This window comes from Cryptomeria japonica, chromosome 1 (assembly GCF_030272615.1).
Source record: "Cryptomeria japonica chromosome 1, Sugi_1.0, whole genome shotgun sequence".
Classification (NCBI taxonomy): Eukaryota; Viridiplantae; Streptophyta; class Pinopsida; order Cupressales; family Cupressaceae; genus Cryptomeria; species Cryptomeria japonica.
In genome coordinates this window covers 187,856,697-187,856,910 of record NC_081405.1, presented here as the reverse complement: position 1 = coordinate 187,856,910, position 214 = coordinate 187,856,697, and positions in this window count along the sequence as shown.

The following is a 214-nucleotide window of genomic DNA, read 5'->3' as shown; positions in this document are numbered from 1 at the left end:
ATTTAAATCTATTACTCATAATAGTATTATATCACTACTTCACCCCTACACCACACATAATCTATGTGAGGCCCTATCCCAAGCCGTCATAGCATTGCACTTATTCTTGTGTTTTGGACTTATTATTGATACTTGATTTTGATGCATTATGGACATAGATTATATATGATCCAATGATTGGATAATATTGATATGGTGTATGTCACTTATCTCT